The sequence below is a fragment of the Tachypleus tridentatus genome, chromosome 13 (assembly GCF_004210375.1).
Source record: "Tachypleus tridentatus isolate NWPU-2018 chromosome 13, ASM421037v1, whole genome shotgun sequence".
Classification (NCBI taxonomy): Eukaryota; Metazoa; Arthropoda; class Merostomata; order Xiphosura; family Limulidae; genus Tachypleus; species Tachypleus tridentatus.
In genome coordinates, this window is record NC_134837.1 from 274,094,763 (window position 1) to 274,111,034 (window position 16,272).

General features: G+C 32.1%; 1 pseudogene across 1 annotated transcript in view; it reads right to left on the reverse strand.

The window, feature by feature from the left end:
- Window positions 1-270: 270 nt before the first annotated feature.
- The window catches only part of LOC143236586 (organic solute transporter subunit alpha-like), a 29,336-nt pseudogene continuing 13,334 nt past the window's right edge, over window positions 271-16,272 (reverse strand). The window contains exons 4-5 of the transcript XR_013019592.1: window positions 10,377-10,631; window positions 271-1,128 (exon numbers count right to left, since the gene is read on the reverse strand). The product of XR_013019592.1 is annotated as an organic solute transporter subunit alpha-like (transcript). The remainder of the gene's footprint in view (window positions 1,129-10,376; window positions 10,632-16,272) is intronic.

A 16,272-nucleotide genomic window follows, 5' to 3' on the forward strand; every position in this document is an offset into this window, starting at 1 on the left:
ATAGCTATATCATAGTCTGGCATAGTAAATGTTAACACATACAAGGGTAGGAGCTAAATTAAGACATGGTATGCATAAACATCTTCATGGCAATGTGTAATGAAGTAGCTGTGAATGTTTCTAAAACATTCTTTACTCATTTATTCTTTTATGGAATGAAGATGCATTTAAGAATGAAAACATTCTCTTAATTTGCTTATTCTTTATGAGATGTGGATAAGAGTTAAAAATTACTTCGTTTATTTATTCTTTATAAAATAAGGACAAGAATAAAAACAACTTCTTTACTTATCATATTTGGTACAAGGATGAAAACAATTTCTTTACTTGTTTACTCTTTACAGAATAAGAATGCAGAAAAAAATTATAACATAAAAACACTTGTACTATGATATTTAATGACTAGAAAAATACAATGCTTCCCTGCCCTCAATTGAATTGGAAATGTTAAATAATACAAACGTTGCTGTAATGAACGCAAAAATGTCAGAAGAATAAAGTTTAGTTATTTATAAACTCAGTGACTTCCTTTAAAATACTGATCTATAAATAAGTATTAAATCTTAATTAAAATTAAATAATAGTAACTAATGCAAAAACTACATTCAGTTAATGGTGTTGGTTAAAAGAAAACTATAATTTGGGGTTTTGATAAAGTTGAAAGTGACTTTCTTCACATTACAAAAAAATGTTTAAAAAGTACAAGAACAACATGTTTTTAGAATGTTAACATAAATATACATCTCAGATTATATAGTACACAAACACACATTATGACTACAGTACCTAATCAGTTGAAAACTTGAATTTCTCATAATTAATAAGTAAAATATGAAAATGTTTAGGTGTTTTGAAAGTAATTTTTCTGACCTACAGATGTAAAGCAGCTGTTCTTCAAGTACAATTATTGTTATTATTATTGTAATATCTAGACAAAATATCTGCACTTTATTTAAACTGTATTAAGTTGTTCCTGCCCTGAGTTCACTGAAACTTGTTCAGACACACTAATCTGTGAGACAGATGAATTGCCACAGGCTGATGAGTCTGGAGGAGGATGAAGAAATATACCACGTGCTAGGACAGCTAAGATGAAAGCTTCTCCTATAATAACTGCAGAACTTATATCTGTAAGTACAGAAACATCAATGATGCACATAAACTGTTGTACAATATCTTCATATACTACTTTCAACACAAAATCTTTTTAATGTTTCTTATTACATATCTCCTGCAGAATTCTGCCCAGGTTATTATCCTGGTCAACTACAGAGATGACAAGCTATACTATGGGGTGTCTGAAGGTATGCAAATTGTATTATATACACAAAACAGAAAAACAAATATACACAAAACAGTCAAAATGTTCACATTTTTTAATGCAAACTTGCCACATTTAACAACTTTTATTGATATTTGAGTGACAAATGCATACAAAGGGAGTGCTGGGGTTGCACACAAAGGGAGTGCTGGGGTTACAAATACATACAAAGGGAGTGCTGGGGTTGCTGATGAACATTAACCCGCTGCTTTAAAAAACCGTCAAACATGTTTCATTTAAAGATTTTGAGCATGTCTGACATTTATAAACACAACTGAGAGTATTTTAAAACAACATCTAGAATACTTTAAATAAGTTCTTTACAAGACATGTATATAAACTCATCTGTTTACAAGATATATATATATACACTCATCTGTTTACAAGATATATATATACACTCATCTGTTTACAAGATGTATATACACTCATCTGTTTACAAGATGTATATACACTCATCTGTTTACAAGATGTATATACACTCATCTGTTTACAAGATGTATATAAACTCATCTGTTTACAAGATGTATATAAACTCATCTGTTTACAAGATGTATATAAACTCATCTGTTTACAAGATGTATATAAACTCATCTGTTTACAAGATGTATATAAACTCATCTGTTTACAAGATATATATATAAACTCATCTGTTTACAAGATATATATATAAACTCATCTGTTTACAAGATATATATATATATATAAACTCATCTGTTTACAAGATATATATATAAACTCATGTTTACAAGATATATATATAAACTCATGTTTACAAGATATATATATATAAACTCATCTGTTTACAAGATATATATATATAAACTCATCTGTTTACAAGATATATATATATAAACTCATCTGTTTACAAGATATATATATATAAACTCATCTGTTTACAAGATATATATATAAACTCATCTGTTTACAAGATATATATATAAACTCATCTGTTTACAAGATATATATATAAACTCATCTGTTTACAAGATATATATATAAACTCATCTGTTTACAAGATATATATATAAACTCATCTGTTTACAAGATATATATATAAACTCATCTGTTTACAAGATATATATAAAAACTCATCTGTTTACAAGATATATATATAAACTCATCTGTTTACAAGATATATATATAAACTCATCTGTTTACAAGATATATATAAACTCATCTGTTTACAAGATATATATAAACTCATCTGTTTACAAGATATATATAAACTCATCTGTTTACAAGATATATATATATAAACTCATCTGTTTACAAGATATATATATATAAACTCATCTGTTTACAAGATATATATATAAACTCATCTGTTTACAAGATATATATATAAACTCATCTGTTTACAAGATATATATATAAACTCATCTGTTTACAAGATATATATATAAACTCATCTGTTTACAAGATATATATATAAACTCATCTGTTTACAAGATATATATATAAACTCATCTGTTTACAAGATATATATAAACTCATCTGTTTACAAGATATATATAAACTCATCTGTTTACAAGATATATATAAACTCATCTGTTTACAAGATATATATAAACTCATCTGTTTACAAGATATATATAAACTCATCTGTTTACAAGATATATATATAAACTCATCTGTTTACAAGATATATATAAACTCATCTGTTTACAAGATATATATAAACTCATCTGTTTACAAGATATATATAAACTCATCTGTTTACAAGATATATATAAACTCATCTGTTTACAAGATATATATATAAACTCATCTGTTTACAAGATATATATAAACTCATCTGTTTACAAGATATATATAAACTCATCTGTTTACAAGATATATATAAACTCATCTGTTTACAAGATATATATAAACTCATCTGTTTGGCTGTATAGATTGTACATACCTGTAGCCTCATCCATTGTTTTTGTAGTTTCAGAGCATTAAACCTTTAACAGACAATTCATATGGAAATAGCATTTTAAAATACTTTATAGGTAATTTCCAAGCTACATGTTGTCTGTATGGATGAAGACTTATTGTAGGAAACTAACTTCAATAGGCAACGTCCTAAAGTATTTGAATGTAAGTACTGTATACTGCTAACATTTTTACAAACATTACTTTGTTTAAACTTATGGCAAAACTTCACATTACCTTTTATATAAAAAATGTTCAACACTTTATTCATACACAGTGCATACATTTTAATATTTTTGTATTATTGTTACAAAGTAAACACACTTCTTCTGTATACGATGATGAAAAATACACAATTGAGAAAAAGTATAAAAAATTCCATCCTTCAAAGGTTCAAATATCTTTCAAAAAAGGAAATATAGGGCATCAATTTCAAAAGTGAGAGACAATATGCAAGGTTCAGTAAATTAGAATTACAAAGGAAGAGATACTGATTCAGTTTCTAGTTATATAACCAAGGAAATGAGACAATATGCAAGGTTCAGTAAATCAGAATTACAAAGGAAGAGATACCTGATTCAGTTTCTAGTTATATAACCAAGGAAATGAGACACATAACAACATCAGGAAGAAGTAATTAATGATCATGCTCGAAACATTCAAGTGATGAGCAGAAAAACTTTGCTACCAATCTGTATTAATTATCATGTAAAGAAAGATTTTTAAGAATCAGTTTAATAGCCAGACTATGCACCACAAAGCAGTTACGTATGATGTGAGAACTACAGTATAGTTTCTGCCCCTTGGACTGCAGTTGATTTACAGTCTGAATGGACATTTTGACGACTGATGATAGAGGGGGACATATTAATGATGGAAGTTCAAGAGCTGTATGAAAGATTGTACTTCAAAATGGGTCAAATTTTGCCAGTTTTCAGAATGTTTAAAAAAGTTATTGAAAGACAACAAAGAAGAAAATTGAAATGGAAAGATTAAAAGTTTGGCTCTTTATCTAAGGAAAAAAATTCTTAATTGAAGACATTCTTAATGCTGAAGCAGAAGTATATATCTACAATATTCCTACTGTTCCATTTCAAGGAAAGTGTACTCTACATGTTCAATTAGATGCTGCAAAACCAAGACTGAACAAAAGTTATAATGTTAAAGTGAATTACCATCAGTAACAAGACGAGCAGCAGTTATAAAGCAAGCAATAACACAGAAAAATCTTGTAACAAAAGGGTAATGAAACTTGAACAACATGAAAGTAAGCTTATTATGATTCTATGAGTTAACCTTTGTTTTTAAATGACAAACTATAACCAATTTGAATGGTTGATTCAGTTATAACACTCAAACTTCAAATACATGATTTCTTTGCAGAACAGAAATGGGTTAATGCACCCAGTTGGAAATGCTTTAGAAATACTATGGGCCAAGTACAGCTCACAGGACTCACAAGCTGTTTCCTTGTCACCATCACTCCCTGGTTCATAGTTAAATGACTGAACAACACTAATGACAATAAAGAACCCTGGGTTAAAACAACACTAATGACAATAAAGAACCCTGGGTTAAAACAACACTAATGACAATAAAGAACCCTGGGTTAAAACAACACTAATGACAATAAAGAACCCTGGGTTAAAACAACACTAATGACAATAAAGAACCCTGGGTTAAAACAACACTAATGACAATAAAGAACCCTGGGTTAAACTCATCATTACAAAACCAGTGCTGTGATTTTCTAACTCCATGTCCAATCTAAGCCTCCTCTAGGTTATTACAAAACCAGTGCTGTGATTTTCTAACTCCATGTCCAATCTAAGTCTCCTCTAGGTTATTACAAAACCAGTGCTGTGATTTTCTAACTCCATGTCCAATCTAAGTCTCCTCTAGGTTATTACAAAACCAGTGCTGTGATTTTCTAACTCCATGTCCAATCTAAGCCTCCTCTAGGTTATTACAAAACCAGTGCTGTGATTTTCTAACTCCATGTCCAATCTAAGCCTCCTCTAGGTTATTACAAAACCAGTGCTGTGATTTTCTAACTCCATGTCCAATCTAAGCCTCCTCTAGGTTCTTGAAGATGACAAAATTAAATTTCAATTTGTGGTGTGGATATTTTCCCCCAAGGTGTGATTCCTTATCTAATAGAATACTGAGATTCATTTTAACTGAAATAAACAATTTTAAATAAGCATTTTATACAAACTGTATTTGTCACACTTGTTTTTATAACTAAATACATTGTTGTATGGTAGATAAGAATATGGTCTGTTCTTTATAATGAAAAAACATTTTGAAGAAGCTTTAGGAATTATTTTAAAAACAGTATGTTTCTGAAGAAGGCCTCAGCAGAGAAGTCAACACATCTTCTTTTCTTTCAACAGGTAGTTGCATTCTATTAGTTCCACATAAACCATAACTTAGTATTTTTATATTTTTTCTACAGCAGTTATCTTGTATTTGAATATTTTGTCAGAATTTTGTATTTTAATTACATCCTTCCAAGTATTTAGACCCAGCTGAGTTTTGTCTGCTGTATATAAAGCTTAAAAGGTTCAGAATTAATTTTTGCTGTATTGTCAACTTCAGTAACATTTTATATAATTTATTTCATAATCAGTATTGAAACAGTTACATACTCAAAAATACAACTGTAATACATTTACACTATAGGTTTTACCCTCAGTAACAAAAACCCACATTATTATATGATAGACATTAACAATAACATATACTTACAGTTTTGTAAATTGTTCATTAAACAAGAAAATAAACAAATTTAGCTGCATTTGTATATTTTTTTCATTGATATATGAGAACAGAATAATTAGGATTTTTGATGAAGGTAATAAAAAATTCATTTTCTTTATTAGGTCAAAAGGTACCCATGATTGACAACCCACCAGAAATGGAGGTTGCAACACTCTCAACTGTCCCTTTTGACAAACTCCTAATAACAGTGTATAACCACAACTCACAATTACAAAATGTTGATTGTTACAAACAAACAAACTAGTTGGATCTTGCTATCACTGGTATACCCATGACTCCTATGTGTAGAGTACAATTTTGTGAGAAAGAGACAAATCATCACTGTCAGATTTCAAAGTACAGGACACTAAACCATGCATGACCCATTCAACCTGGAAAGGCTATAAAGTAGTGTTTTGATACACTAAGAGGTAGGGTCCAGATTAGTATATTATGCTGGTAGCGTGCAGCCCAGCAAAGTCTCTAGAGAAACACAAAATTGAGTTGAGTGTTATGATGAAATTTTGTGTTATGATAAGCTGAAGGTTGAAATGGATCCCACAAGTTCAACCAGCTAATCTGTTCATCCTTACATACTAGAATTTTAGCCTCAGTGACCTATTTCAAACTTTATCTCCACAAGTTAATTCTGGACAGTATCCCCGACAAAATTAAATTGTGGCCTTTTAATTTTACTACCTTTATCAATCTCTTGTACTCAATAATTAGCTCCTATGACCTACCTTTCTGTAAACCATTAGCCCCTACATGCATCAGAGAAACTACACTTCTGATAATCCCCTTTATTACATCTCCCACTCTGTCAATTATATTCTCCACCTGTACCCCTGAGTAGCATAATCTGATTGTTTTCTCCCTGGCAATACCAGAGACTATTCAACTACATGCCTTGTCAAGGAATCACCTGTCACTGTAACCTTATCATCCACATTCTTCTCCAACCCTTTTATTTTCCTTCCCTCCAACAGTTACTAGTCTGCCAAGGACTGAAAGTTGTTACTCAACATAATGGTGCTACTATAACTAAATACACTAGTTTTATCTCTAATAGTTCCTGAAAGTCATTGTTAACTGATACTGGTGTATCCCTTGTATATGAAAGTGTAAGCTCCTCCTGTAGTTCCTGAAAGTCATTGTTAACTGATACTGGTGTATCCCTTGTATATGAAAGTGTAAGCTCCTCCTGTAGTTCCTGAAAGTCATTGTTAACTGATACTGGTGTATCCCTTGTATATGAAAGTGTAAGCTCCTCCTGTAGTTCCTGAAAGTCATTGTTAACTGATACTGGTGTATCCCTCGTATATGAAAGTGTGAGCTCCTCCTGTACTTCCTGAAAGTCATTGTTAACTGATACTGGTGTATCCCTTGTATATGAAAGTGTAAGCTCCTCCTGTAGTTCCTGAAAGTCATTGTTAACTGATACTGGTGTATCCCTCAGATATGAAAGTGTAAGCTCCTCCTGAAATCCTACTACCATTTCCCACAGTCTACACATATATCTTTATATTTAATTATAATTAAATATCTTTAATTAGGATAGCCTCCAACCTACAAACTCTAAATAAAAATTTCACATCTGCCTTAAAGTACTTGCCAGTCCAGAGTTCCCAAATAAATGAACCCATTACACCTAACAAAGTGTTAAAACTGAAAACTCTCCACCAGTCTTAATCATAGTATTTATACTTACAGCCTAAAAAAAATATTCACTACTGAAGTAGCCTATTGTTAATACTGCTACTATTAAGCCTAATATTTAAGAATCATTTATATTATTTTTTATCAATACTTTGTTTTCACTAAAGTAACAAAGCTTATCTTTAATCATGCAAAACTTAGAAAAAGAACTTCATTTATTGGAACTAATGATGAAGGTAACATTAATAATAAAATGTATCTAGCTTGATTTATATTATAATCAACCTAGATCCATCAGTTTAAATCAGCTTGTAGATATAAGTTCAAGTAAACAAATTAATTCTTAAAACACAAACAGAAAATAAAATAGGTTTATATTGCAAATATTTAATAAAACAATGTATTTATCCTGTTTTACAATTCACGAGTAAGATGAATTACACCTAAGACTAAAGTGCCATTACACAAAATGAACAATCTCTGACATTTATATTTACTGTAAGAAAATGATTGCTAGTTTATATCCCTACTTTGACAATTTCATACCAGACTCCTTCAAACATAACTTTGTTGTAAACATTCTAATCAGAGTATATAATATCTGTTCTTACCACCTCTGTCTTCACTTAGAAATTTCAAAAATTCATAACACATTACAAAATAGTGGTTAGCCAATTAATTTCTTACACTATTACGCAAAAAGTTTTAACAAATAAAATACTACCAACCAAAACGTCACACCTAGTCTCAAAGTAACCACTAATTCTAATTTCCTTTCACTGGAAAACAAGAGTTTAAACTCAAACATCATATTCAAAAACTACTTAAAACATGTCATAAATTAAGTTACATTTAGTATTTACATCAACATTTAGAATTAAAAATATGTTTAAAATCAAAGTCACTTTCCCCACTCCTATGTGCTTATGGATTGTATATAAATACAAATAACAACCACATGATACTTCCGAAAACCTTAATTCCAGAACCACAGATTATGAATTCTTTATGAAAGCAAACCTCTCTATTTTCATAAATGAAATAATTTCTGGTTCTTGGTGTTTTTATTTGACATTTATTTATATTTTAAAGATATAGTGCTTATATTTATAATTAAGTGTATATATATAGTAATATATGTATGTTGCATATTCCATTATATTGATATAGTTATATCTGTTTTTCCAAAACTTCAAATTAAATTTGAAAACTTGCTCAATGCTAATGTGTTTTGTAGTCTAGATATCATGGACAAATTTATATTGGAAATATTAATGCTGATGATGTAATTTAAGTGAAATATCCATATTAAAGATTTAGTTTGTCCATGGATCAGTTGCAAATATAAATTTAGCAAAAGTATAAAGCTTGATATTCTAGTATTATTAAACTTCAAATTAGGAAGGAAAGTAAATATATTATGGCACCTTAAAATGAAATATACCTTTCTTTGATGACAAAAAAAATAATACTGGATTATTTATTTATTTTTTTTTATCAGAATGACAATTTACATATATTCAGGGTTGGTGAATGTTAAACATGAGGCAGAAATAGTAACATTACTCCTACTAACACTGGAGCCCTCATGAAATTGGTTCTCCATCCTTAACATTGGAATTATGTGTATGTTAACAAATTGGTCAGGCAAGAGACCTACAGAATGTAGGTAAGCCATCTTTAAAATTCTAAACCACTACTTGGAATAAACAAACAAAGACAAATATTATTAAAATAAGTGCTCAAAAACTATAAGAATAATTTTAAATTTCACAAATTCTATATCAATTGTGGGTTAGGAAAAAAGAGAAAATAGAAATTGGAAAGGAAAAGGAAACAATCCTTAAACTTAGAGATCATCGAGAAAGACAGATTCATTCTACTAGCTGCTGAAGAAGAGAAAATGAGTTATTATACTTATAGATCATCGAGAAAGACAGATTCATTCTACTAGCTGCTGAAGAAGAGAAAGTGAGTTATTATACTTATAGATCATCGAGAAAGACAGATTCATTCTACTAGCTGCTGAAGAAGAGAAAGTGAGTTATTATACTTATAGATCATCCAGAAAGACAGATTCATTCTACTAGCTGCTGAAGAAGAGAAAGTGAGTTATTATACTTATAGATCATCCAGAAAGACAGATTCATTCTATTAGCTGCTAAAGAAGAGAAAGTGAGTTATTATACTTATAGATCATCCAGAAAGACAGATTCATTCTGCTAGCTGCTGAAGAAGAGAAAGTGAGTTATTATACTTATAGATTATTCTGAAGGAGAGATTCATTGTACTACCTGTTTAGCAGAATAGACTGAGTTATACTACTAGATTGTTGGAAAAACATTCATTAAACATATTGTAAAACAAGTTCCATTATTTCAAACTAATTTTACTTAACTTGATACATTTGTTCTTGACATTATTTGTTGCTTATGCCCAACTACAAAATTATTTCTTTTTTATGTTACCTTAATGTTACATAATTGATACATGATGTTCAAATACATAATCTACAAGTTTCTTTGATGATATTTTTATAATTATTTGATATTTCATTTTTATATTTCATGCTCAAGGAATGAGCAGTCATTCCTATTGAAACATTTTCACATGATATCATTACCCACAAGTATCTCGTAAATGAATATAAAAAAGTGTTTACATTAAAAAAGTAAAGTTTAATGTACAAATAGAATATCAAATAAATACCTACAGTGTCCAGTAATTGTGGATCTAAACTGGATAAATGCATGGAAATGCTTCTAACCGATCCAACGATGCTAAAAATTATTACTTGCAGACGAATGAAAAGAAAATTGGCCTGCAGGGGAACAAACTTGTGAGTGATTTGAAAATCCTTTATCGAGGCTGCAGCTATTCTACTAAATATCACCAGACTATATACACCAAACATCATGGACACAGCACTGATGGCTGAGATATATGGAGCTGCATTGCAAGGAGATAACTGTGTGAAAGGAGATAAAATAATCTGAGAAGAAATTTCAACACTCACTATTTTAATCTAACTATATATTTATTATACACCATAATCCTTATCATAATGAAATAGCCTCTTAGCTTTCTTAATTGAAGCATACATGAGATAGTGGACTGGTCAGTGGCTAGTACTATGTTTTGCATATTTTTCTAATTACATAATTCATGCTACATACTAAAATTAAATGCATGAATAATCATAGACATGAACCCCAAACTGCTCAGTACTTGCCACATAAAATTGGAGAGCCCAAACCAGGCACAAAAAGACAAACAACATCCAAGCAGTCACATAAATGTGAAATAGATGGAAGATGAATAGGAGAGAAAGGCTCACCTCCTTTCCTAGCTGTTTAAGTTTTGAGTAGAAATGACCTATCCAGATACAACAGAATATGAGTGGAATGGAAAAGAGTTATGTGAACATGAAGTTCAAAGCCATCTAAATGTTGATGCCCATTAGCTGATAAGAGAAGAAAATAAAATAAATATGGTGACCCAAAAAAGTTCAAAAAATGGACAAGATAAGGCACAAAGAACCACTGTGATATTCAAATTAGGAGCCTTAAAAGGCCTATGAAGATGAATAACTCGAAATGTTTTCAGTAGTAATGATCAAACTGGGGATTCAGAAACTTTTTTCTCTTAGAAAAAATCAATGATATTTGATAAAGCAGCCTTATACAGAGCAATACATGAAGGCATTAAACCTTTGTTGATAAACTCTGTCAGGAACTGAAAGACATGGTACAGTGAGACAAGAATGATTAAACCCATATATGAGAGGCTGTAGATGATATGTGAACCATTTCCACTAATAAACTTCTGAAGAAAATGCTGAATGGAATATGTTAATGATGCCACATGATGGACCTAATAAAAGCCAAGCATGAAGGTGGCTGAAAAATGTCTAACCAAGACTGATGTAAGAGAGTGATGACCAAAGAAGTTGAAAACAAGGCTATCCCAGCCAGTGTGGTGCTAACAGAGCTCAACAGGATGAGTGAATCTATGCAAAATCTTGAGTAACATATAAGTCAGAGGAAGCATGTAAAGATGAAGACTATGCTAATCCTAGATGAGACCATCTAAGTCGAAGTCAGAAGATGTGGTACAGGACACCAGAAGGACAGGAGCTGAGCATTCCAGTGTGTGGTAAAAGCACTGATCTGAGACATAACTCATTGAATTGCTAAAAGTTCTAAACAGACTGATGTAAAGAGAAGTCTCCTCTTCTTCCCAAAGGCCTTTGAATTCCATATTCTTGATGCAAGCTCGTAACCCAAGAGAGAAGCATTTGTGAAAAGACATATCTCTTGACATGGAGGTGATAGAGGGACACAACCTGATGTGTTGTTGTTATCCAACCATCAGCCAAGATCTTGCAAAATGAACACTAACAAAATCTCTGAAAAATTCATCACATCTGTGTATATGCTCCACTGGTCTTGTAATGACATTGAATGGTCAGCATGTGAACACTAACTAAAGAAATGAGTGATTTCAAGGATGCCCACACCATCAAAAGAATTAGAAATGCATGCACTGGTGGAGATACAAATGTACTTGAAGACTTAACCTTTATTTGACCTAAGGGTATAAAGGAGAAGATTGGATCAGACTTAGTCTGGAACTGAAAAACATCCCTAAATGAACAAGGTATTGTACAGGAGTAAGAATACACTTCTCCTAAGAAACCCAGTTCTCACAGCTTCTGATAAGTTTGAATGTGAAATTGTGCCAAGCGGTGAGCAGAAACCAGTCTGCCATGTAATGATGAATGTGAATGTCGAATGAGCGAAAATGTTGTGAAAAGAGTCTGATTATTAAGCAAAAATAATGTACAGGGAAGATGCAAGGCTGAATGAAAGAGCACAAAACCAAAAAAACCTGGTTGTTGTACATGAAATAGAGATAAGATTGTGAAGACTCCACAATCAGAATATGAAGGTAGACATTGGCAACATCAAATGTTATCATCCATGAGCTAGGTGAAAAGAGCAACTGAAGGGATAAAACAACTCTCTTGTAAATTGGGTTGGCTGGAGGAAATAAATGAGATAAAAAAGGTTAATGGCAGGTTGTTACACACTCATTTTTTTAATACAACAAACAGTTGTGCATACGAATCCTCAAGATAATAGTCAACATGTTCTAGGGCCTTTTTGTGCTAATGATTCTGGACAGTTTGAGCTCAACAGCTGGAAATAAGAGGATCCTTGGAGAGTGGAAAGCCAACTGGTATGAGAGACAATAAAGAAGTGAAATGAATGAACCACTGATCTATGTTGAAGGTTTCTCCTACTGACAAGAACCCCTTTGAGCTGAGATTTCATAGGATTGGTTTGGTTTGAATTTTTTACAAGACTACATGAGGGTTATTTGTGCTAGCTGTCCCTAATTTAACAGTGACAGACTAGAGGGAAAGCAGCTAGCCATCATCACCCACTGCTGACTCCTAGGATACTTTTTTACCAATGAATAATGCAACTGACTGTCACATTACAATGTCCCCATGGCTGAAAGGGTGAGCGTGTTTGTTGGGATGAGAATTTGAGCCCACAAACCACAAATAGAGAGTTAAGCACCATAACCACCTGGTCATGCCAGGCTGACCCCACAGGCTGGCTCTGTAAGGTAGTTACCAACACTGTAGTCTGCATTCCACTTAAGAAGAGGCCCTTATACTCCAGTCGATTATGGTGCTGAAGCTGAAGGTCCAGAAACTCAAATGGGAAATGTAGGAAATTGTTATGAAGAAGCTTTGGTAAAAACAAAAACGTAGAGACAATCCAGATTCACTCAAGATTGAAATAAGGAATACCAGAAAAAATACACCATTCAAAAGAAGGTGCTTCTCAGATCTTCAAGAGCCAATGAAAGAAGGCAAACCACCTCCAGCAAGGCATCTCTCTCCAAAAGATCTCAAGAACAAACAAACCAAGGTACCAAGAAGAGGGTAGAAACCAATAATCTGACCAAAGTAAAACTCAATAAATGACTACAATCATTCAAAATTTGAGCAGGAGTTCTGTGATAAGCATCAGACGACAGCTGCAAAAATGATACAAAAGTGCAAAACTGTTGTACGTGACAGAAGAATTCTGGAAAACTGAGACTGATTAAGGTGAAATGTGTAGACTTCCAGAAGAGGATCTATTCTATGAGAGTCCAGAAAAGGAGGCAAAATCATGGCAGCACCCTCTCTAAAATGATCAGTAACTCTCCTAGCATGTCTAAAATGATCAGTAACTCTCCTAGCATGCACAGCAATGTCTGTCAGTAACTCTCCTAGTATGCACAGCAATGTCTGTCAGTAACTCTCCTAGCATGCACAGCAATGTCTGTCAGTAACTCTCCTAGCATGCACAGCAATGTCTGTCAAAGGTACCAGACAAGTAACTCTCCTAGCATGCACAGCAATGTCTGTCAGTAACTCTCCTAGCATGCACAGCAATGTCTGTCAAAGGTACCAGACAAATGATTTTTCCACAATAAAGAAGGTGAAGTTCTGTAAATAACAGGATAAATATTAAAAAAAAAAAACTTGGCACACTAGTTACAAAAATGGTGAAGGAGTAGAACAAGGTATGAGGCTCACAACTGAGCTGTCTGAGCAGAGGAAGATGCCATAAGGTTTAAATTCTCACCTTGATCACCTGCACCTCAGAGCCAACAGAAAAAAAATATTAAACTGCATGCAACACTACCTTTCTGCATATGTAGGATTATGTGCCTTTTGTAGAAGGTGTCCCCCTGATCCGTGACTAATGCCACAACCATAATGTGGTTGACGAGGAACATCAATCAAAATATTTTCTCAACCCAAACAAGCCGTTTTTGCATATACAATTCTCTACAAGTGGGTTTTCTCGACATCACTGAAAATACAACAGATCTAAGAGAAACTGTAGTAATAATGCAGAAGACGAAACCTACAGTAATCACATACAACTGATGCTGTAAACCTACAGTAATCACATACAACTGATGCTGTAAACTTACAGTAATCACATACAACTGATGCTGTAAACCTACAGTAATCAGTAATAGTAGTAAACTACTATTATTATTTGTTATAAAGCACAAGGCTATACAATGGGCAATTTGTGCTCTGCCTACCACAAGTATCAAAACCTGATTTTTAGTAGTATAAGTGTACAGACATACTGCTGTGTCACAGATACACTCATAACGAATATAATTTCAAGAATATTATGTAAAGATATTGTTGAATGTCAACTACACTTTTTATACACGTATACTTAAAAGGCTTCTGTTTTAACTGCTATCTTTACAAAAACCATATGCTTACTGCTTGCTTTGTTATTTAAATAATTCAATATTTATTTGAATCAGTATTAGTTACATTAATATAACATTAAGTTTCTTAAATAGTAATAACTACACTAGACAAATGTAATTGGAATGGTAAATGATTCTTAACAGGGGTTGAAATTAGTAAGCCAATGGTCCTCCAGAATGCTGGCAGACCTGTAAAATGCAACTGCTAGGTAGCCACATGGTCCCTTAAAAGTTTGACTCCAAATAAGTTGATTTAAGCATTGGTTGGTTTGGCATTTTATGGCCCAAAGCAACTCGGCTATCTGCACCAAACATCTGGTAAAAAGTTAAAATTAAAGTAAAATTATTAAAATTTGTAAAAGGAATCAAGGTAAAACCAAACAATGATAAATTTTTGAATTAAAAACATAAATAGTGTTAAATCCAATTATTTACATCTAGTTTACAGCAGTAAGAGAAAAAACTACAGTAATACATGTTGTAAAGGATTTTCTGTAGAATAATTGTAATTATCATAACTTGCCAGGATGACTAACTGGTAAGTTCATCAGACACCTGAAGTTGCTCTTTCCAGTCCTGGTTTTGAGTTATTTGATGTTATGGCTATTTTCTGATTTCAAATTAACTAGTTGGACTTTAATTCTTATAAAGGAATCACATTACAAAAGGTATAATTTATAAATTAAAAACTTAAATAGCACTAAAAAGATTAATGGCCTTAAAAAACTAAAAACATTTGTAAGGTGGACAGTGTCAACATTGCCAATGACACTGTCTAACATTATGGATAAACTCTGGACAAAACATGGTGCCACCATTGAGAGTCATAACAATAGCAAGACAGTAAAATGTGGCATGTTGTTACCTGAATGTCACACAGACAACACAGTGGTGCATGAGTCCCAGATAAAAGAAAACAATGAGTTAAAAACTGTGACTAATAAGTGAGGAAGCAAGACAGCCAAAGTCCAATAAAGGGTTTGGACAAAGAAAACAATGAGTTAAAAACTGTGACTAATAAGTGAGGAAGCAAGACAGCCAAAGTCCAATAAAGGGTTTGGACAAAGAAAACAATGAGTTAAAAACTGTGACTAATAAGTGAGGAAGCAAGACAGCCAAAGTCCAATAAAGGGTTTGGACAAAGAAAACAATGAGTTAAAACTGTGACTAATAAGTGAGGAAGCAAGACAGCCAAAGTCCAATAAAGGGTTTGGACAAAGAAAACAATGAGTTAAAACTGTGACTAATAAGTGAGGAAGCAAGACAGCCAAAGTCCAATAAAGGGTTTGGACAAAGAAAACAAT